The following is a 23,685-nucleotide window of genomic DNA, read 5'->3' on the forward strand; positions in this document are numbered from 1 at the left end:
TACACCCAATTGGGCTGCTGAAGTAGGCATGACAGTCCGGTGCCTATCACAAGCGCAGGCCCAGAAAGTCTCAGTCTCACTGGTTTCATCTGAAGGTTTAAAGAACTGTTCTTATTTATCTTAGAAAAGAGAAACTGAGGAGTAGACCACTACCTAGGGAATCTTTGAGTCTTGGAAAAGTTACTGGACTGGTCTGAATTTAGGTCACACTTTTTCCCTAAATCTGGTTCATATAAACCTGAGTGTGGTGACCTATAATTGGCAGTATTGTTCATTGTATGTCTGTAGATTTATTTTTCTTTCTTTCAAAGAGATCCTACTTTAGGGATGTGGCCCACATTCAGACCAAAGCAGTGTTATATTCAGGCATGGTGGCTGGCTCTTTTCCACAGGCACAGAGGATAAGGTGAGGAGAATTTAGATTCCTGACAGAGAAGTCTTGGCAGCTGTGATCTGGCCTTCAGGGGAAGATATTTTTGCTCTGGTCACCCAGAAAGGGCTTAGTTTGTCCTATTTGGGGACTGAGTTTTCACTGGTGCATTTCAGAGGCTGGGTATCAACGGATAATTTTACGGGTGAGTCCTCCATACGTGATACACTAGGTCTTGGGGCTCTGGAATAGGTGATCCCACCATTTCCTAGCAGCTCATTCCTCTCCCAACTGAACTGGGGTTAGTATCACAGATGTCCTTGAGGGAAGCTGGTCTCTGGCAAAGTCCATTCCTCCAATCACATCTTCAGCAGAGTCCTGGGCAGTCAGTCCTAGAAGGTGTACTTGTCTGATTCAGTGGAATTAAATTCCACAAGAATTTCTTGAGTATCTCTTACATGCTTAGCATTGTATTAAGTACTGAGGGGAATGTAAAGAGGGATAAGGTATAACTGTCACCTCCAAAGAGTTGACAGTGTAGCCAGGGAGACAGGATCACACACATGAAACAGATAACACTGGCCAGTGTATGGTAACTCCTGAGTAAGAGGTGTAGACAAGGGGTGTTGCAGGCCATCGTTATGGGCCCAGTAGTGCCATACTGACTCTTCAAGGACTGGGGACTCAATGTGGATTTTGAAGAGTGGGAAGATTTGGGGCTAGAAAGTTCTAGAAATGGCATCAACAAAGACAGAGAGAACTGTGAGCTTGAGGTGTTTAGGGGTCATGGAGCAAGTTAGTCTACCATGAACATAATATTATTGTATAATTATATTTAGTGTAGTTTTAAGCTATTAAGGTTTAAAACAGCACTGAGGCTTTGGGGATACCATGTATTTTAGTTTCCAAAGCATTTTACTCTCAGTAGCCTTTTGAGGTCAATAATACAAATGTCATTATTCTCATTTTATAGAGAGAGAAACTGAAGCTCTAAGAGAAAGGATGTTACTTGCCCAAGGTCACACAGAGATAGACCTTGAACCAAGATTTCCCTGCTTCTCCATCCACCACACGGCCTCTGTAAGTCACTGACCTAAAGTCACAACACCTGAACAAAGGGAGGGGGAGGAACCCACACCTGAAGCTCAGGGGGTGGGCAGGTGAAGCTCAGAACTTTCCAGAAATAGGAAACAGGACTATATTTCCTAATCAGGCAGGTATTCAGTTAATCAACAGGCATTTATTAGGTTTATGGTGCTATGGGCTAGGATACAAAGAAAGGCAAAAACCAAAAAATGCAACAAAAACCCAGTCTCTATCTCAAGGAGATTATATTCTAATGGGGTGTGCAAAAAACTATGTACATCCCCAGGAAATGGGAGGTAACCTGAGAGGGAAGACACAGGGCAGAGGGGTGGGAAACCTCTTATGGGAGCATTTCTGGAGTGTGCTGGAGCCAGTTCAAACCAACTCTCAAGAGCCAATTGTTAAATTTTCAGTGTGGACATTTATACTTTGAAATCGGCAAATGCTACAAATTTGGGCTCAATTTATTGTTTTGTTGATTGTCTTGACTTGAGAAAGTAATGGAGAAAATTTTAATAATGGAGATTTAAACTTAAAAGTGTGTCAGGTGTACTTCCCTCACCCCACCTCCACCTCTCAAGAGAGTCCTTTGTTGAACATTTGCCAGCACACTGCATTTTATTCCATCCTGATTCCAAACATAACTACTTTTTAACCCCTGCTAGGTCAGGAACATCTGGCCTTGAGGGCACCTAACTATGCAAAACCCACCCTTACCATACCACCTACAGTGTCCTAATACAAAAGGACAGGCCTCATAGATGTCCCAGTCAGACTCAGAAATCGCCAGTAAACAGGGTGTCACCACTCTAGCTGTCGCCAAAGAGGCAGAGTGGATGGGGCTCTATTTTATTTCTTTCTCTGAAGCCTCTGGGCTAGGAAAGATGGGAATGGTAGCGGGAGGTGAGGGATGTTGGAGAGAAGTTTCTGCCTGGCTGGAAACAACCCTAGCCCAAGCCCTGGCTGGGTCCTTGAGGTCCCCCATGTCTGGCTAAGCTCCGGATGGGCAGTACTAGATCGTCTCTAGGGCTGCCTGTAATTACCTCCCGCCCAACGATTTGTGGTGGGCGCTGCCCGTTTGGTTGCTGGGTGGGAATAGCAATTTTCAGGTTTTATTTTTGATGTCCAGACAGTGACTTCTGTGCCACCATATGCTCCTGTGGACTGTTGATGACCAAAGAGGTCACCCTTCCTTGGAGATGAAGTGAAGGTCCTAGGTTCATGTCTTCAATGTTCTCTCCCTTTGGAAAAAGGACCCACGGTAGGGTCCCTATTCTTCTTCAGTCTCATCATCATCATCATATTATTATTATTATTATTATTATCACCATCACTATCATCATTATCATTGTTCATATATTATTACTCTTTTATGTAATTTTTATTTTTTCAAATAACAAGTATTACTTTTCTCTCCCTCCCATTTCCTCCCAGTTGAAAGAAAAACAAAAGTCTTGAAACAAATATGCATAGTTAAGCAAAACATGTCCCCATATTGGCCATGGCCAAAATGTATGTCACATTCTGCATCTTGAATCTCTCACCTTTATTTTTCAGGAGATGGATAGCATTTTTGTATTATCAGTCCTCTGTAATGGTCAATGAATTGATCAGATTTCTTAAGTCTTTCAAAGCTGTTTTCCTTTACAACATTGCTGCTATTGTACAAATCGTTCTCCTGGTCCTGCTTACTTCACTCTGCATCAGTTCATACAAGTCTTCCCACATTTCCATCATTCTCACCATCCCTAACACTATTATTTTTCTTTTTAGACTGGATCTATGATTTCACTGTTATAGGGCACCCCAGTAAGGAAATTCTTTCTGCCAATGAAGATTAACACATGCTCTGCAATTTATAGTCTTGGAGAATTGCTTACGGGGTGCTGAGAAGTTAAATGGCTTTTTTAGGTTTTCTAGGTGGGAACCAAACCCAAATCTTCCTGACTTGAAGACCAGCTATCTCTCCACCATGACTCATTGTCCTTCCTAATGTTGTTAATAATAACATAATTATTATTTTCATCATCACCATAATTCATTTTTAAGGTCTTTTCTAATAACAATAAGATGGGGGGAGGGGAGCAAGAATAATATTATTCCTACTTTAAGACTGAGGAAACTGAGGCTTAGAAAGTTTAAGTAATTTGCCCAGGTAACATGGTTAGTGAGACCCTGGACAAATCACATACTTATGTTATTCATCACTGTTTCCAGGATACTCAACCTCAGTATCACTACTATTCGTACCATCTTCCTGCCCATTCTCACCATTATCGCCATCCCTATCACTCTTACCATCCCATCCATATCCTCATGACTGTCTCCATTCCCATCACCCTTACTAATTTAATCACCATCACTTCCTCTAGGACCATCACTATCATAAGCCAATACCCACCTCATCCATAGTCCTATCACTAGCCCCCTTCTTCATCCTTATTCCCATTCCCATTTCCCACCCATCTCCATCCAATCCCCATCTTCATCTTTATCTTCACTATTAGCATTCCCATCCCTACCACTATCATGACCTTATCCCAGGCAGCTATGTGGTGCAGAGATGGAGTTGGAATAAGGAAGACCTGATTTCAACTCCTGCCTCAGACACTTTCTAGCTGTGATGTGATCCCAGGCAAGTTGATTAGCCTTAGTCTAAGTTTCCTTATATCTTAAATAGGGAAAATAACCTCCCTCCCAGGGTTTTTGTGAGGATCAAATGAAATAATATTTATAAAGCACTTTGCAAACTTTAAAGTGTTACACGAATATAAAGCACCATATAAACTATATGTAATATGTGAATACTAGATAGCTATTATATTATTCCACTCCTGTTTCCATTCCATCCCTATCCCCATTCTAGTCCCCTCCATCATACTCATCATTCCCACCACAACATCTTCACTATTCTATCCCATCTGAAATCTCCATTCTATTCCCTTTCCCATTATCCTTATTATCCCCAATGAGCTATGCTCTGCACGGATTAAGTTCCCTATTCTCCACTCCTATTCCGTATTTCCCCTTACCCACCCCCTCCTCCCTCCTCATCATGTTCACTTGTCCTGATACCAGTTCCTCTATTGTTTGTCATACAATGTGAGCTCATAAGAGCTAACCTGACACTGAGCCCCAGCACCACACTCTTTGGCATCTAGTGAAGGTTTTTGCACAACAGTCGTCTAAGTGGTGATGATGAGGACACTGGAGATAGGGAGAGGGAGGTTAGTGTGGCGGGGGTGGGATTGTAATGATGATGATTATAATGATGGAATTGGCATGATGATGATGATGGTGATGGTGATGGTGGTGATGATGATAACGATGGAGAAAGAAAAGGGGGGAAACGGTTATGTATATAAGGATTGGAACATTACTATGTTGGCAGTTGGCATCAAATAGGGAAAAAGATGTCTTGTTTTTAAAACGCAAATTATGATAATGTTGATGTGATTGCTATGACAAAGCTAACTCCCACCAGCCTCGGAAGGCTTCCTGCCCACCAGCTACTTTCAAAAAGCTTAGAGCTTTCTGTTTCCCTGCCGGAAGCCTATTGCTGTCCTCTGACAGTCTTCCCAGTGGGTTGCTAATTACAATGCTGAGAAATCATTATGCCTAGGAGGTAGAGAAGTGATTTGGTGTGCAGGGAGCCACTTAGGGGACCGTGATGAGTGCTTTGTGCTTTCCTGGGCCCCAGCATGACAGCCACCTGTGACCATCCTATTGTTCAAGGGTTGGGCCACTAGCCTGAATTGTGGAGGACTGAAAAGAGCCACGGCTGCACCCCCAAACCTTGGCAAGACAAGAGAAATCACATAAGCAGCTAGAAAAATCTGTGCTGAGCCCACTAAATCATGCTGTGCCCCTATGCTCCTCAGAGTAGGAAGAGAAGAACGCTACTGGTCAGAGACTGGACTGGGAATCAAGAGAGATCTGGATTCAAATTCTCCTCCAACACTAAGCTGGGAGACTCTGGGCAAGTTCTTTCACACCTCCCAACTTCGCCTTCCTCATTTGTTAAATGGCCATAATTACCTATTTTCAGCATTCTTGGAAGGAAAGATCTTCAGAGTCAAGTCAAAAAGCATTTATTAAGCATTTACAATGTGCCAAGGCAACAGGGATACAAAAACAAGCAAAATGAAAGATAATTCCTGCCCCCAGGGAACTTGCCTTCTAATGGGGAAAATAGCATATAAAAGGGAGCTGAGAAGGGGCCATGAGAGGTAACCCACAGAGGCTTGATGAAGAAGTCCAGATAATGAAGGATGGCTGATCTGGACCCCTCCTCAAAATAGAGATTCTTAGAGGAATTCACCAATGAACTCACTCTATGATTTCCTCATAGGGACCTCCTTCTTCCAATGCAAATCATAACTCATCCAGGACTCAGCAGCTAAGTCCTAGGAAGTCATGTGGTGGTGAAATGACCTGCCAAGAGTCCCACAGTTCGTGAGTGGCAGAACTCAAGTCTTCCTGACTTCAACTCTAGTACTTTTTCCATTATCCTTCCCTGGCTCTAGAGCTTATATAAATGTAATGGGTCCTGTCTTTGTGGAGTTCACAGTCCAGCTGGGGAGGGGCAATGCAATTAAGTGCTAATTACTGAGCATGCTCTAAGTGCCACTGACTAAAAATCAAAAGGGCATAGAGTAATGATCAATCAATAAGCATTCTTCATAAGCCCATACTGTGCCAGAAGCTGTGCTAGGTGCTACCTAAAATACCCCCTCAACTGCCCTGCCAGGTGATTTTTGACTTGTGCTAACCAGGAGCAGGCAATGAAGCAGGGTTGGGTACCAGAGCCCATCAGGTCAAATCTCCAAGTGCCAGGGCATTGCTGCTCTGTCTCCCTCCTCCCTCTAAAGGTCAGAAAGGCAGGGGATAGATACTGCAGCTCCCTGGGTAAACTTCCTTTTGTCCTCTAGAGGATTCCCACTCTAGATGCAAAATCCTCTTTCTGTTTGCTGTTTATTTTATAATAAAGGAGAGATTCACTGTCATGGAGTGGTGGAAAAAGACCTAAAATATGAGTCTGGAAAACCTGGGGTCCAGTCCTGGTTGTGCCTGGGCCAAATCCCTTTCATTAGAATAATAGCTAGCATTTGTATAGCGCTTTAAGGCAGTGGTGTCAAGCTCAAATAGAAACAGGGCCACGAAGATTGCACCTAACCATCCCAGCAGGCAAGCTATTGAATTAGAAAACAGTATATTAACGTTATTTTATTTTATTTTTATTTATTTTATTACATTTTAATCTGATTTGGGATATATTCTCTCTGGAGCATTATGGGCCCATATTTAGGCCTCCGGGCTTCCGGTTTGACAACTCTGCTTTAAAGTTTGCAAAACAAATATATTATCTCATTTTATCTTCACAATTGTGGGAAGTAGATGCTATTATCTCCATTTTTCAGATGAAGACAGACATAGGTTAAGTGACTTTCCCAGGGTCAAACCCCTAATGTGAGGATGGTCTGAGGCAGGATTTGAACTCAGGTCTTCCTGATTGGAAGTCCAGGGTTCTATCTATTGCTACCTGCCCCTCAGTTTCCCCATCAGAAAAATTAAAAATGTTAGACTAAATGCCCCCCAAAGCATTAACATTATAGGCTAAACTAATTTTCATAGAGTCATCTAATGTGTGATCCTTCCTAGGAGTATTTGCATTGTAAAAGGGATACCTGGAGAGCACAGGCTTACTCCAAAGGAATGAATTATTATTGGCTGAATTTGGGCAGGAACAGGGTCCTTTACATATACTACATGGATTACTACTTATTTTGGCCCCATATACAAGTTCAGGCCATCTACTGGACCCAGTAGTAATAATAACTTTCATTTAAATAGTGCTTTGCTTTAAAGTTGGCAAAACAATATATGTATGTATATGAGTGTATGGACACATACATATATATACACATATACATATATACACACATATGCATGTGTATACATACATAAATATGTATGTGTATATAAATCTTAAAGCTATTTTTCCTCCATTTTATAAATATGATTAGATTGTAATCTCCTTGAGGGCAGGAACTGTCTTTTGCACCTTTTTGTATCCCCAGCACTTAGCACCGTGCCTGGCACGTAGAATGTTTACTGAATGACTGAAATGTGGAAACTGATTATCAGAGAAATTAGGTGACTTTTGTTCCTGGACTCACAGCCAGGAAGCTTCAGTTAGTTGAATTCCGCACTCTAGCCCCTACCCTACAACCCCTCTCTTACTCAAACGTCCCTGAAGAATTCGGGCTATACCCTGAGTCAGCAGCATTCCTGGGTGTAAAGGAAATAGCCCTGGGCTGGCAGTCAGAATACCTTGATTCTAGACCTGGCTTTGCGGCTCAGTGCCTCACACGGTGATCTCAGCCTAGTTACTTCCTTTTTTCTGGCCCTGGATTTCCTGATCTGTATAATGGGAACAGTGGCGATGGAAGGGATCGTTAGAGACGGGGAGAGAGCCCTTTGGGTTGGATGACCTTTAATTAAGAGCCCTTTAAACTCTGACATTTTAGATTTCGCTGGTCCTATGTTCTTGGAGTAGTCTCCGGGAGCCAGAGAACAGAGATGCTGCTGAGCTCTTCCCTTCCCGACCCCAGCTGCCCTCCACGCCTTCCAGAGTTCACCGAACTCTACGGTCCAGGCCGCGGTTCTCCAGAGATGTCGTCATCTTCTCGGCCCGCCCTGAGCGTCAGCTACAGCCCAGCCCCAGCCCTAACTTTATTCCTACCCCACCCTCACACCCTCTCCCCTCCCCCAGTGTGAGGCTGAGTAACAGGCTTGAGACCAGAACGAGCTTCCTCCTTCTTGGGCAACGGAGGAGTCGTGGGCTGGAGCCCGGAGCCGGAGCCGGAGCCAGCGTGGGTGAGAGTGGCTCCATGTGCCGAGTTTGTGCCGGGGGTGGCAGGAAAGGGGCTGCTACCTCCTCCCCCTCCACTTCCTAAAAGTTGCATCTGCAGATGAATTCTGGCTCCTCGACTTTCCCTTGAGTGAGTAACCGGTGTAGGCTGGAGGCTTCATTCATTGAAAAACCGGCCGCGGCTTCTTTCTGCAAAAACCAAACAGGAGGAAAGTTTATATAGACGTGTCCCCTTCCTGATCGTCTGCCTCTTCTCGCCCCTGGAGTCGGGGAGCAGGGCCAGCTAGAGTAACCCCTCTCCCAGGGCTAGGCTCCTGGCATTTCTCAGGGCATCCTTGGCCAGAGCCAGCCAATTGCTAAAGCTTGTCCACACCCCAGGATTGAGTCAAATCAGACCGGCAGGGCAAAAACAGACCGGTAAAAACCCTAACAAATTGTCTTATCTTGATTTTTGTACTGACTTCTGGGAACTGGTGCCTGGGGTAGAGACTGGGGTCCAAGTAGAAAACGCTCGCCTCTCCCCCAATTCCTACCCCCCGTTAATGGAGTCACTTTGAGGATTTATTCTCCTGCTCAGATTATCTTGGTCACCATTCATCCATTCATTAAACATTTATTAAGTGCTATTCTGTGCAGGCCCTGTTCTGGTTGCTGGGATAGAAAAACTAGTTAAGAAATGGTCCCTGCTTTCTTGGAGGTTATAGTCTGGCAGGAGGCATAGAAGAAACTGAAAGATATCATTCATACTAATGATAAAATGCATCAAATTTGGTAATTAACCTTTCAAGATATATTAAAGTTATATTTGCAGAAAAGACAATTTCAAAAGGATTTTGAAAAAATTAGAAAGAGATGAAGAAATGAAAGAATAGCCCCTCTTCATGGTTATATTGAGCAACTATAATAAAAATATCAACTCCAGAATTAATGTCTAGGCTTGATGCAATCTAAATCAAGATAACAATAGGTTACTTTATAGAAGTAAAGGCATAAAATCCATATGGAAAAGCAGATGGACAAGCATTTAAAGAACTATGAAAAAAATAAAGGAGAACTTGCCCAGCCAGATTTTGAAATGTATTATACAGCAATAATTACAAAAAAAAAAAGTCTGATAGTGAAAAAAAAATTGTGAAATAGAGCAAAGGACCAGAATAGAAAACCTGGAAGTAAAACCAAATTTTATAAGAGATTGGTGTCCAAAAACATGTGATTTTTAAAAGCACATGAAATAGAATTGGTGGGAAAATTAGGTGGTAAAAGATGGCCTTAGATTAATACCTCACACTGCGTACTATAATAAATCAACAAATTAATGATTCAATATTTTTAAAAAATCTTTTAAAAACTGGAAGAAAAAGAAATTTGTCTCAGTAGTGGAGAGGAAGAACATTTTTGTCAATAACGGAAATGGAGGAATTTGAGACCAAATTGATGGTTTTGATTATACAAAGGAAAAAGCATTTATAAGGATAAAAAGTAATATCTCTAAAATGAAAAGAATGGTTTAGAAAATACTATTATTAATATATATGTCTACATCTTGTGAATATAACATAGGTAGCAGATAAAGGTCTACCATCTAGAGTTAATAAGAAATTGTTATATATCTGTAAGAGTAATGCTTACTCCCAGTAGAGAAACGATCAAAGGAAATGAACAGATTATTTTTCAGAGAGGATATGTAAATGTCAATAACCACATGAAAATATATTCAAATTCCTTAGTAATCTAAGAAGTACCCATTAAGACAAGCAAGATATTATGTTTTGTTACTGGGTTTATATATATAAAGAAATACTAGTGAGCAAGCCCATTCTACCAATGTAGATTGGTAGATTCTACAACTTATACTTTCAGAGAGTTGCTTGGGGCACTGAGAGATAAGTGGGTCACACATATACAGTTGGATAGAACCTTGGAATTCATCTAGTCTAACTATCTCAATTTAAAGATGAGAGAACTAAGGACCAGAGAGGTTAAGTCTTACCCAAGGTCACACAGGTAGTAAGTGGCAGAGCCCAAGTCATTTGACTCCAAACTGAACATTCTGTTCACTACACCAGATTGCTTTAGGGTAACACCCAAAGTTCACAGTTCACAGTTCACAATTCACAGTGCAAATATGTTTTAAAGGTGAGACTTGACCTCAGGTCTCTTTGACTCTGAGGCTGACGTTATGGCATTAGCGCATTAAGCCTTTCAGGATGCTATTTTACACTCTCTAACTTGACAAAAATCCACAAAATTCAATATTGGCATAATTGTAGAGAAATAGATATTCTTAAATTATTGGTAGTACTAGACTTTTTGGAGAGCAAATTGACAATGAGTCACAAAATGTTCTCTTCAATGATTCTCTTGGGATCAAAGGAGATCAGCTATCATTCTGGAAAACAATTTGGAATCATTAGAGAAAAGTTACTAAATGATTCATTTCCCTTTCTCCAACACTGCCACTTCATTTAGCAAAGAGGTCAACTAAAAATATTTTCCCAATCTATTACTTTTCTCATTTATTCTAGCTGCCTTGATTTTGTTCATGAAAAAGCCTTTTAATTTCATATCCTTGAAATTGCTGGTTTTATCTTTTATAATCATCTCCACTCCTTACCTGAATGTGGATTTTTTTTTCAGTAACCAGAATTGTGAGGTCTGACTTTCTATTCTCTATTTTTTTAAATTATGTAACCTTTTATATTTAGATCACCTACCAATTTGGAATTCATTGTGGCAAATGATATAAATGCTGGTCTAAACCTATTTTCTGCCAAACTATTTTACAGTTTTTCATCAGTTTTTGTTGAATAATGAGTACTTCCTTAGGAATTTCTGCAAGTTTTTCACACATTGGATTTCTATGTGAATTTGTGTCTGAGTCTTGCTTACCTAATCATTTCCACAGATCTTTTCTACATTTTACCCAATACCAAATTGTTTTGATAATTCTACTACTTCATGACATCATTTGAAAATTAGGACTCCTTTTTTTCTCATTCACCTTTCCCTTGACAATTCCCTTGAAATTTTGATCTTTTCTTCCTCCAAATGAATTTTATTATTATTTAGTCTAGTTTTATAAAGTATTCTCTTCATTGTTTGATTGTCAAAGAGCTAAATGTGTAGGTCAAATTAGGTAATATTGTCATTTAATTACATTGATGGAGCCCAGCCATGAACATTGAATATATCTCCAATTATTTTGGTCTTTATTTCTCAAGGTTGTTTTGTAGTTTTATTTATTTAAGTTCTGTGTGTATGTTGTCTTGATAGATTAACTTTAAGAGATTTTATCCATTTCATAGTTATTTTAAATGGAATTTCTTCTTCTTTTAGTATCTGAGTATATTTTGTTGAAGTTATTAATTACTTAACAATCCTCATTGGAAAAACCAAGTAGATGAAGAATGTCTAGTGTCCAGATAATGAATGATTAATTAATGTTGGATGGGCAGTTCATTGAGTTAGTATATAAGTATAGATATTTTTAATAATATTTTATTTTCCCCCAGCTACATGTAAAAACAATTTCTAACATGTAAAAAATGTTTTAGTTCCAAATTCTCTCTCTTCCTCTCTGCACTTCCCCTCCCTGAGATAGTAAGCAATCTTATGTAGGTTTAAGTATAGATATCTTTGACAGGAACTACAAATATACAATAAGCTGGATTAGGAATTAAATAGTAGGAAAAGAGTAGGTTAGATTGCATTCACACACCAAGCAATGCTTTCAACAATCTGAAGCTGCTGCTTTACACTCTCACAAAATTTTTCAGCACCAATATTCTCCCAAAGTTCCTTTCTGTTTCTATAGTGACGGTAATGGCCTGGTAGAAAAGGGGGAAGAGGGCCCTAAAAAAAAATTCACATATGAACATTAACTTAATTGTGGGCTCTCTAAGTGGGGAATATTTGTCCAGAGGCCAATAAATAAATTTGTCAATGATTATATTCTCTTTTTCCTTCATAGCTGCAAGGAGGCAGCTTTGAGTTTTTCCTAAGGATCTGATGGGGGAGGACTTGTAGCCCAGTTTCCCAACTGGCCTGAAGTGAGCATGGGCTTCCTCTCTCTTATGTTTGTTTCCCTGATCAGGTGATCAAGTAGTAACTTTGACATGCACATGCCCAGGCAGTGACCTTGAAAGCATTTCAAGGTCTGGAGAGATTGCAGGTACTGCTGGTTTCTTTTCCTCTCCTGGCGTTTACGCAGAAAGGGGGAAGAGAGAACCAGTAGGAGCAGAAGTAACCAGACCTGGTAGAGAAACAGCCTGGCCTGGCCCAATAGCAAATTGACCTGTCCAGCAGAGATGGATGCCACTCCTTTCAAAGACCAGCCTAGGAGAACAGCAGAAGACATCCTTCACTTACTTCACCCCACAGTGAACTTCATGAGACTTCCACAGAAGGAAAAAGGAACTTTCAGGGGCAGGGGGCAGGAAGCAGGAGGTACCCCTTTGCCACGTGTGTTCTCTATTCTAGTGCCTTACTATCACTTTTGAACTCACCCCAAGGACTTTTGTGTAGAGAGGGGCAGTGTACCCAAGTCTGGGTATAATGTTTTTGACCAACCATTCATACCATGTCATCATAGGAAATATTCTTTCTATAAGCTAGTGGAATCAGCTAGTTGATTGTTAACAAGAAGCACACCAATAGGGGCTCAGAAGTTATAGTCCTAAAAACCCATTAACTTGGAAATTTAAGTGATGCCCATCAATTGGGGAATGGCTAAACAAACCGTGGTATATGATTGTAATGGAATGTTATTATATGATAAGAAATGACAAGCAAGATGATTTCAGAAAAACTTGGAAAGACTTATATGAACTGATGCATAGTGAAGTGAACAGAACCAGGAGAACATTGTACATAGTAACAGCAATATTGTTCGATGAAGAACTATGAATGACTTACCTATTCTCAGCAATACAATGATCCAAGACAATCCCAAAAGACTAATGCTATCTGCTTCCAGAGAAAAAACTGATAGTTTGAATAGAGAATGCTATTTTTGAAATTTTTTGTTATTTAATGCTTTTTTCATGTTCTTTCATTTTTTTTTCTCAGATTCGAGTCTTCTTGTACAAAATGACTAATATGGAAATGTTTTACATAATTGCACATGAATAACCTATATCTGATTGCTTACCTACCATCTCAGGGAGAAGGGAGGGGAGAGAGGGAAGGATAGAATTAGGTACTCAAAACTTTAAATAAAAATGTAAAAAAAAATTAATGGCTAATTGCAAAAAGGAGAGAAATGGATTAGCTGGTATATCGGACAACTAGTTCTATAGCCTCAGCTTGGAGACCTTTAATGATAAGGAATTTAGTACTTCCTTAGGTAGTCCACTCTACCCTGGGATGGCACTAATTATTAGGAAATTTATTCTTAGATTGAGCCAGAGTCCGTATCTCTGAACTTTGATCCTTTGCTTCCAGTTCTGCCATTTAGGGTGAAGCAGAATGAGGCTGATCCCTCTTCCACAGTTGAAGGTAGCCCTTCAAATATTTGAAAACACCTATCATGTCCTTCCTAAGTCTTCTCTCTAGGCTGAACATTCCTAATTTCTTCAACCAAACTTTATATGTCATGATTCTTTATATCCTTATATGGCAGGACCCTTTCTGGTCCTTCACCATCTTTGTTGCCCTCCTCTAGACATACTCCAAGGAATTAACTTGGAATAAGGGAAACTACCTCCCCCAGTTTTCTGGACAAGGACATATACCTCCCGTGGAATGTGCCCTGACCCCTTTCTGTGGGACATGCCCTTTGCTGAGATGATACAGTAGTTCCTTACCCATGGTTCTTGGATAGGGTAGAGGGCTGGCACTTTCTCTCCCTTGGATTTCCAGCAGCGTGGAAGAGGGTTTCTGTTATACCTAAAAGACATCATGCTATGTCCACCCAGAGCAGGAAACAGTCTTGTCCTGCAACAATTATTGTTTAGTTGTTTTAATCGTGTTACAATCTGTGACCCCATTTGGAGTTTTCTTGGCAAAGATACTGGAGTGGTTTGCCATTTCCTTCTCCAGCTCATTTTACAGATGAGGAAACTGAGGCCAACAAGGTTAAGTGACTTGCCTGGGGTCACCCAGCTAGTAAGTATCTGAGGCCAGATTTGAATTCAGGAAGTCTTCTTGACTCCAGGCCTGACACTCTGTCTACTGCCATCCAGCTGCCCTCTGTAACAATATTGTATCAAAAATAATAATTCAGTCAAAATTGGAATGTTTGATTTGGAGATTTACCTTATGTTAGGTACAGTTGTTGATTTGTTGTGTTTTTGCATTGTTGGGTTGTCTTTTTTGCGAAGGTTGATTTTATGGTGATAATAGTGTTTAAAAATTAACATATGGAAAACTATATTATAAATATAGAATTTTATGACTGGTCAGGGCCTGATAAATAACAATCATTTAAATGCTTTTAGTTTAATTGATTGGTTAACTGATTGGCAGCTTACAGGAGTCTCCTTACCTCTTCTCTTCTCCCCAAACTTTCATAGAAACATAAAATGTAAAAGAGAGACCTACAGATGGCAGCACTGAGAGGGAAGAGTCTTGCCTGCGGGGTAGTGGAAGAACGTTCTCCCTCCTCCCCTGGAGACCACCATTTCTTCCTCTTTACTGTGGGCCCTCAGAGAAGAGGTCAGCAGTTGTGTCCGCCTGGGAGGCAGCTATGGAATGCTCCTTATCCCTGACATTTGGACTGTACATTTAAGGTTTTCGCTTTGGAGAACACTTCTCATATGTGCTCTTATGTGGAAACTGAGGCTCAGAGAGCTTACAAAGCTGCGAGATCCCTGACTGTTCCCTCTTGGCTTTTCCCTCCACCCCCACCCCTTACTCCATAAGGTGCCAAGTCCCATCATTTTTCCTTTGGTGACACCTGTCCCTTCTAGTTTCCCCTCTCTACTCCCATGGCAACGCTATTAGTTCAGGTCCTCATTCTTCCTTCCCCTTACCCCCCCACCCCCGGCACTGCAATAACCTCTGAATCAACTACTGATGTTGACATTCAAGACTTTTCACAGTTTGACTCCAATCTACTGTCCAGCATGAACTCATACTACATGCCTTCATCTACCCTACCTTCCAGCCAAGACTATTCTCCATCCTTCCTCCTCTTTTTCAGCCTGCCCTCTCCCATCTCTGAGTCTTTGCTCATAGCCACACCTGGCATAGATTCTCTTCCCTCCCCCTGCCCATTTCTACTTATTGACAAGCTCCCCTCTCTTCAAGGTCTTCCATTTCAGTGCCCTTCTGCTATGGACCATGGGATGTGGCGGAAAGAGGTTGGTAACTTCCACCTATCAAAATTCTACTTACTCAAAATCCAGGTCTAATGTTACCTCCTCCAGAACCCTACTTGCTCTCCCTAACCAGAATATACCTATACCCTTTGAACCCCCACAGCATTTTGTCTACAGCTCTCTTATAGGCTTATCACATCTTTTCTCATCTTGCAGTTATCTCAGAACAAGTCTTGTCTTTTCTATAGACTGTGAGTTCTTTGGGGGAACAGAAACTGTGTCTTCTTCATCTCTGTATTCCCCTACAATGTATGGTAACCTAGTAAGCACTTAAAGAATGTTTGTAGTCTACCCAAATTAATGCAGACTTGCTGTGAGATCTTGGATAAGTCCCTTTTCCTCTCTGGGCCTCAGTTTTCCTCTCTGTAACAAGATGTACTTGGACTAGGTATGCCCTAAGGTCCTTCTAACATTCTATGGTTCTATGATTGTAAATCCAGGAGCTCAGACTCCTATGATTCCCTCTGCCAACCCCTTGGGAAGTACCTACTGGGCAGAGTACCTACTGGGCAGAGTACCCCTTGGGGAACATGCTCTTAGGTGGAAGCCTTAGAGATCTGAGCTAGAAGAAAAGTCACTATTTACTAATTCATGCTCATTAACCTTTCATCAGGCAAAAGGGAATGTTATTGCCAGCTTGGGCTTCTACTCAGCTGCCTTTCAGTTTGATTCAGCAATAAACATTTATTAAGTGCTCCAAGTGCAGAGCCTTGTGAGAGGTACCAGGAATACGAAGCTAAAAAAATGATACAGGGCCTGCCCTCAAGGAACTGAACATCTCTGAGGGAAAATACTTCATGTATAAAAAGGAGTGTGACACAAGGTAGGGAGCGATGGGAAGATAGAAAAGAACTAAAGTGCTCTAGGAAAATTTGAGGAAGAAAAGAAGGAAAGCAGAGAGGGAGGAAAGAAAGAAGAAAAGAAGGAAGGAAGGGAGGGAGGAAAGAAGGAAGGAAAGAAAGCAAGCATTTATTAAGTTCCTATGTACCAGATAATTCTGCTAACCACTTTACAAATATTATCTCACTTATTCTTTCTATTATTCTTACTTATTCACAACAACCTTGAGAAAATAGGTGCTATATTAATCCCCATTTATATTTATTACATTTATCTCTATTTTATAGCTGAGGAACCTGAGGCGGAGAGAGGTTAATGACTTACCCAGGGTCACAGCTAGTAAGTGTCTCACATCTTCCTGACTCTCTCTACTGAGCCACATAGACTGTAAGATTCTTGAGAGCTGGCACTGTTTCATTTTTGACTTTGCATCTGGCACAGAGACCATCGATAGTAGGTGCCCACTAAATGCTTGTTTTGATTGATTTTGAGGGGGAGATGAGAAAAGGCTTTATGGAGGGTATGGTATCTGGTCTGATCCTTGATGAAAGGAAAGGAATCTGAGAGGCATCGATGAAGAAAGAGGAGAGAACAGCCGTGGGGGCACGACGCCTGCAGAAGTACACAAAGTCAGAGAATGGTAGGGCTAGCTCAGGGTACAGCTAGCTAATTGGCTGGTTTGGCTAGAATGCAGAGCTCATGGAGGGGAATATTATGTATAGAAAATGGAAAGGAAGACAGAGTCATATTTGGGGGTACCTTGGCGCCAGCCTAAGGAACTTGTATTTTTTCCTATAGTCTATGAGAAGTCTTTGCATGTTTTTGAGTAAAACAGTGACGTAGTAGGACCTGCTTATCATGAACCTCAGAAACTAGTGGGTTTTGGGGGGAGGGGGGAGAGGAGCTAGAATGTGGCAGAGCCTGAGTGCAGTAGGAAAGCTTTGCCTAAAGTCACTCAGCAAATTAGTGACTTGACATGGTAGAATGGAAACAGTCCTGCCCCTGGAGAGAGAAAACCTGTGGGGGTCGATACCAGTCTTGTGGACTCTGTCCATCCTTATTCTGAGCCCCTGGACATTCAGTCCTGTGGCCTGGCCTCAGGGACTTTCCTTGGTGGGAGCCTACAGCCAAGTACACTTTGTACCCGGCTCTTACCCACTGCCTCTCTGAGTCTCTGCCCACCTTCTAGGTCCCATCTGCACTATTCCTTCTCTCCAATTTTCTGTACCATCAGACAGAGCAATGTAAGGCAAAGACTTCTCACATGGAATAACAAGACTTACACCTGAGATCAAGACATACATATATACCAGCCTCGGGACCTTGGGTAAATCACTTTTCTTTGCTGTACCCCAGCTTCCCAAACTGTAAAAAGAGGATATGAAGACCTGTGGTACCTCTCTTCCATGTGAAAATAAAATGAAATAGTGTGTGTATCTCTCATTATAAGCAGAAAGTACTACATGGATGCCAGCCATGCCTATCCCCCTCAGGAGGGCTATGCTCACCAACTTGGGGACAGCCTTGTTTGCTTTGGGGTAGCTTTCTGACCCTGCCTTCTCTGTCCCCATTTCTCCTGGCTCTCTCCTGGCTGGACTGGAACGAGGCCTGGGTTGGGTTTCTTCTTCAGACTGAGCATTGTACTCAGACCGAGCATTGTACTCAGACCAAAGAAGGTCATGAGGATGAGCCCAGCCTAGCAGTTTCTGTGAGGGAATGGGGAGCCTCAGCCTCTTTATAGGAAAATAGAGATCAAAAGGGCTGCTTCCACGCTTGCATTATGGCTAATTGTTTTTTAAACCTGCTAGTCCCACTTGCCAGAGACTGGGGGAGGGGTGCAGGCAACAGTGAGGACAAAGAGAAAAGGGGCCTAGTGGTTCTTAAAATTCATTCTAATGCTGGACTCCCATGAGGGCAAAGGAGACAAGCGCTCCAGGGGACTTGGTGGTGGTGGTAACACCAGGACCTTAAGATCCTGAGTCCTGGACCCTCATGCTTGGCCTGGCTGTTTCTGGGGAAGACATCATATGCTTTATAGTCTGAATTTCCTTTCCAGCCTGGCTTCCCAGAAGCATATTAAGTCAGAGCTGGAAGGGGGACGAGGCCATAGAAGCAATCTAGGCCTTCACTCTTGCTCTGTTAATAGATGAAATTGCTATAAGCTATAAGATTAACAAAATGCTTTCACATCCATTATCTCATCTGAACCTCACTTCAGTCCCTGAGTTAGATGCAACAAGGACAGCATTGTTATGTTACAGATGAGGAAACTGAAACTCTAAGAAGTTAACAGATTTGACTATAGTCACAAAGTTAGTCCAGATGGGAGCTGAGATTGGAAATGAAGTTTCTCCTGATGCTAGGCATAGTGGTCTTTCTGCTACACAACTCTGGCTTTCACACTGGCTCTGAAGTACAGACTAAAGGTATTAATATCACCACTTTTCAGAGGAAGAAAATAAAGCCCAAAGAAGGGAAAAAAACTTATCTGAGACAACACAGCCTCTTGCAGAACCTAGACTTGAACCCAGTTCTCCTGACTCCTAGCCTCAAGCTCTTTCATCTTGGTTACATACAGCCAAGGATATGTGGTCTTGAAATAACCTTCAGGCCTGTTCCAGGCCCTTTGATCCCAACTGGACCCACAGCAGGCAATGATCAAAGGCATGTTTAATTTTCTCCAACTGAGAGAATTTGGACATAAGCATCTGAGAACCCCAGCTGGGGATGCTAAAGGACATTAGGCAGTAGACCTCACTTGCACCAGACTGCTTTGGTCAGCTTTGGGAAGAGGTGACCTTTAGGAATAGCCTATCTCACTTTTTAAAAAAAATTTATTTATTTAATATATTTTTATTTCAGCATTGATTTTCACAAGAGTTTGAATTACAAATTTTCTCCCCATTTCCACCCTCCTGCCCACTCCAAGATGGCATATATTCTGGTTGCCCCGTTCCCCAGTCAGCCCTCCCTTCTGTCACCCCACTCCCCTCCTATCCCCTTTTCCCTTACTTTCTTATAGAGCAAGATAAATTTCTATGCCCCATTGCCTGTGTATCTTATTTCCCAGTTGCATGCAAAAACTTTTGTTTTGAAAATATGTTTTTAAAACTTTGAGTTCCAAATTCTCTCCCCTCTTCCCTCCCCACCCACCGTCTCTAAGAAGGCAAGCAATTCAACATAGGCCACATGCGTATCATTATGTAAAACCCTTCCACAATACTCACGTTGTGAAAGACTAACTATATTTTGCTCCTTCCTAACCTGTCCCCCTTTATTGAATTTTCTCCCTTGACCCTGTCCCTTTTCGAAAGTGTTTGTTTTTGATTACCTCCTCTCCCTATCTGCCCTCCCTTCTACCATCCTCCTTTTTTAAAATCTCCTTCCTCCTTCTTTCCTGGGGGGTAAGATACACAATTGACTGTGTATGTTATTCCCTCCTCAGATCAAATCTGATGAGAGTGAGATTCACTCATTCCCCCTCACCTGCCCCCTCTTTCCTTCCTGTAGAACTGCTTTTTCTTGCCACTATTATGTGAGATAATTCACCCCATTCTATCTCTCCCTTTCTCCCTCTCTCAATACATTCCTCTCTCATCCCTTAATTTGATTTTATTTTTTTAGATATCATTCCTTCATATTCAACTCACCCTGTGCCATCTATCTATCTATCTATCTATCTATCTATCTATCTATCTATCTATCTGTCTATCTATATGTATATTCCCTTCAGCTACCCTAATACTGAGGTCTCATGAATCATACACATCATCTTTCCATGTAGGAATTTAAACAAAACATTTCACCTTTAATAAGTCCCTTGTGATTTCTCTTTCTTGTTTACCTTTTCATGCTTCTCTTGGTTCTTGTGTTTGAAAGTCAGATTTTCTATTCAGCTCTGGTCTTTTCACTGAGAAAACTTGAAAGTCCTCTATCTTATTGAAAATCCATATTTTGCCTTGGAGCATGATACTCAGTTTTGATGGGTAGGTGATTCTTGGTTTTAATCCTAGCTCCATTGACCTCCGGAATATCATATTCCAAGCCCTTCAATCCCTTAATGTAGAAGCTGCTAGATCTTGTGTTGTTCTGATTGTGTTTCCACAATACTCAAATTGTTTCTTTCTAGCTGCTTGCAGTATTTTCTCCTTGATCTGGGAGCTCTGGAATTTGGCTACAATATTCCTAGGAGTTTTCTTTTTGGGATCTTTTTCAGGAGACGATCAGTGGATTCTTTCAATTTCTGTTTTACCCTGTGGCTCTAGAATATCAGGGCAGTTCTCCTTGATAATTTCTTGAAAGATAATATCTAGGCTCTTTTTTTGATCATGGCTTTCAGGTAGTCCAGTAATTTTTAAATTATCTCTCCTGGATTTATTTTCCAAGTCAGTGGTTTTTCCAATGAGATGTTTCACATTGTCTTCCATTTTTTCATTCCTTTGGTTCTGTTTTATAATATCTTGATTTCTCATAAAGTCACTAGCTTCCACTTGCTCCAATCTAATTTTTAAGGTAGTATTTTCTTCAGTTGTCTTTTGGACCTCCTTTTCCATTTGGCTAATTCTGCCTTTCAAGGCATTCTTCTCCTCATTGGCTTTTTGGAGCTCTTTTGCCATTTGAGTTAGTCTATTTTTTAAGGTGTTTTTCTCTTCAGTATTTTTTGGGTCTCCTTTAGCAAGTCATTGACTTGTTTTTCATGGTTTTCTCACATCACTCTCATTTATCTTCCCAATTTTTCCTCTACTTCTCTAATTTGCCTTTCCAAATCCTTTTTGATCTCTTCCATGGCCTGAGACCAGTTCATGTTTTTCTTGGAGGCTTTTGATGTAGGCCCTTTGACTTTGTTGACTTCTTCTGGCTGTATGTTTTGGTCTTCTTTGTCACCAAAGAAAGATTCCAAAGTCTGAGTCTGAATCTGAGTCCACTTTCACTGCCTGGCCATGTTCCCCCCCCCCCAACTACTTGACCCTTGAGTTTTTCATTGGGGTATAACTGCTTGTCGAGTAGAGAGTACTTTGTTCCAAGCTTGAGAGGATGTGCTGTTGTTTTCAGAGCTATTTCTATACAGCCAACTCTGCCACACCAGTGCTCCTCCTCCCCCAAGAACCGCCAACCCGGACCAGACTCGCATCTTAAGCAGGCTCTGCCCTCCCACTCTGATCTGCCACTTAATTTCTTCCACCAGGTGGGCCTGGGGCCTGAAGCAACTGCAGCTATAGTTCTGTAGCTGTAGCACCCCCGCTGCCCCCGGGGGCAGTGGCAGAACTCCTTTCACTCTGTCCCCCGCAGTTTTTCCCACTAACCTTCTCTGTTGTCTTTGGTGTTTGTGGATTGAGAAGTCTGGTAACTGCCACAGCCCACTGAAGGATGCTAGGACCTGTTCCGCCAGGCTTCTGGTCTGGTTGGTCCAGGCATGGCTCACGCTGGGCTCTGCTCCACTCCATTCCCAGTTCCACGTGATAGACCTTACCCAGAAACCATCCAGGCTGTCCTGGGCTGGAGTCCTGCTTCCCTCTGCTATTTTGTGGGTTCTGCAGTTCTAGAATTTGTTCAGAGCCATTTTTATAGGTTTTTGGAGGGACCTGGGGAGGAGCTCACACAAGTCTCTGCTTTCCAGCCACCATCTTGGCTCTGCCCCCCCATCTCACTTTCTGGAGGTAGCAGACCTGATTTCTATTCTTGTTCTGCCCCTTGCTACCTGTGTGACCATGGGCAAGCTACTTAACTGTCTGGACCTTAGTATCTGGGTTTTTAAAATGGAGAGAGCAATCTGTGTCTTCCTAGATGGGAGTAAGTAAGATGGTTCAGAGGGACCATCTCCAGTCATCCTGATCTATATCTTGCCACTGGACCCTGATGGCTCCGGAGGAGAGAGTGAGGCTGGTCTACTGGAATTCTAACTGTGATGAGCCCACAGGCTTATTGCTCATACCCAAACCTAAATCAGGAACTTTCAGAGCTCAAGAGAGCAGCAATAAGATTTTGGACTGGTTCAGAACATTTTGAGAGAATTAAAAGCTTGCAGGTTCCCATCCTGATATATTACTGAGATTCTGAAATAATACAACACTTAATATCCCAGGAAAACATCCACAGGATGTTTTCAGCTCAGACATTCTCTTCAGAAGTGTACAGACCTTGGCCATAACATAAAATCCAAAGTAGGCTGGAAGAATACATATAGAAAAGAATCCCACCATAAAAAGTTATTGTGGTGACACAGACACTCAACATATGAACCCAGGAGAAGAGAATGGCTCCAAAATATTTACAAATAAAACCTTGAAGAAAAACACAGCTTGGGCACAAGTTCAACTAGAAAAGAGTTTTTAAATGTTTCTATGAATCTAATGAGAAGTTAAAGGAAAAAATGGAAAAGAAATGAGAGCTATGAAAGAAAGAATTGGGAAGGGAATTGACAGCTTGGTATATGAGGTACAAAACTTTGCCCAAGCAACAAACTCCCTAAAATTAGAATGGACCAAATAGAAGTCAATGATTTCATGAGATAAAAAGAAATATTCAAACAAAGTCAAAAGACAGAAAAATAGAAGAAAATGTAAGGTATCTCATAGCAAAAGCAACCAACCTGAAAAATAGATCAAGAAAAGATTATTTAAGAATTACTGGACTACCTGAAAGCCACAACAACACAACAAAAAGAGCCTAGCCATCATATTTCAACTAATTATAACAGAAAACTACCCAGATCTCTCACAACCAGAGGACAAAATGAAAACTGAAAGAATACTGGTTATCTCTTGAAAGAAACTCCCAAATGAAAATTCTCAGAAACATTATAGTAAAAATCCAGAGTTTCCAGGTCAAAGAAAAAATCCACGAGTACTCAGAAAGAAAAAAAATGTATTATCAAGAAACCATAGTCAGAAATACTGACTAAACAGAAACACTAAACATTATTTATTAACCAACAGGGAACTTGGAATATGATATTCCAGAAAGCAAAAGAAATAGGTTTACAACCCATAATAACTTACCTAGCAAAGTTGAGTATTGTCCTAGGAAGGAAAAAGTGGATCTTTGATGAAATAGAGGGCTTCCGAGCACTCCTAATAAAAAGACCAGAACGGTGTAGAAATTTTGAAGTGCAAACACAGAAGTTAGGAGAAACTTAAAAGGGTAAATATGAGCAAAGAACCATAAGGAACTAAATATGGATAAACTGATTACATTCT

General features: G+C 41.4%; 1 protein-coding gene across 1 annotated transcript in view; it reads left to right on the plus strand.

The window, feature by feature from the left end:
• The first annotated feature begins 1,427 nt into the window (after nt 1-1,427).
• The window catches only part of PRKCD (protein kinase C delta), a 107,477-nt gene continuing 85,219 nt past the window's right edge, over nt 1,428-23,685 (plus strand). Inside the window, exon 1 of the mRNA XM_036738918.1 lies at nt 1,428-1,450. The gene's annotated coding sequence lies outside the window, so the exon portion shown is untranslated. The remainder of the gene's footprint in view (nt 1,451-23,685) is intronic.

Source organism: Trichosurus vulpecula, chromosome 9, assembly GCF_011100635.1.
Source record: "Trichosurus vulpecula isolate mTriVul1 chromosome 9, mTriVul1.pri, whole genome shotgun sequence".
Taxonomy (NCBI): domain Eukaryota; kingdom Metazoa; phylum Chordata; class Mammalia; order Diprotodontia; family Phalangeridae; genus Trichosurus; species Trichosurus vulpecula.